Source organism: Staurois parvus, unplaced genomic scaffold (assembly GCF_062004578.1).
Source record: "Staurois parvus isolate SC_StPar_1 unplaced genomic scaffold, SC_StPar_1.0 ptg000105l, whole genome shotgun sequence".
In the NCBI taxonomy this organism is placed as follows: domain Eukaryota; kingdom Metazoa; phylum Chordata; class Amphibia; order Anura; family Ranidae; genus Staurois; species Staurois parvus.
In genome coordinates, this window is record NW_028317901.1 from 6,654,478 (window position 1) to 6,655,294 (window position 817).

Sequence of the window (817 nt, forward strand, 5' to 3'; positions counted from 1 at the left end):
TGTTGTTCCCAGTTGCTTCCATTTTGTTATAATACCACTAAGGGCTCGTTCACACTAGGCTGTTTTGCCAACGCTTGCCAAACGCCCCTATAGCGTTTGGCAAGCGTTGGTCCGGCGTTTGCAGAGCGTTAATAACGCCCCACAAACGCCTATAATGCAGTTTGAGTGGTGTTACCGCTCCGCAAACGCCCCGCAAACGCGTCACAACCGCACCGCAAACGCCGGCCGGGCGTTTGCGGAGCGGCATAATAGACAAGAATAGGAGGCTTCAAAGCCTCCTGACTCGTCCAGAGGCGTCCGTTTTGCCGCGACGCAACGCGACGCAAACGCTCCCGTTAGAACAGCACCATGTGCTGTAATGTGCAGAATTGGCAGAGGCGTTTGGGAAGCGGTAAAAACGCTTTCCAAACGCCTCTCTGCCGCCTGCACACAAGGCTAGTGTGAACGTAGCCTTACAGTTGATTATGGAATATTTAGTAGAAAGGAAATTTCACAGATGGGCTTATTGCACAGGTGGCAACCTATCACAGTACCACGCTTTAAGTCACTGAACTCCTGTGAGCGACCCATTCTTTCACAAATGTTTGTAGAAGCAGTCTGCATGCCTAGGTGCTTGATTTATACACCTGTGGCCATGGAGGTGATTGGAACACCTGAATCCAATGATTTGGAGGGGCGTCCCAATACTTCTGCCAATTTAGTGTATATGTTAAGAGATACCAAATGTAAACATGACTGACACGACAACAGCTGTATAGCACTCTATACCACACAACTCTGCAGCTAAGCAACAGACACTTCCGGTATGGTACAAGGC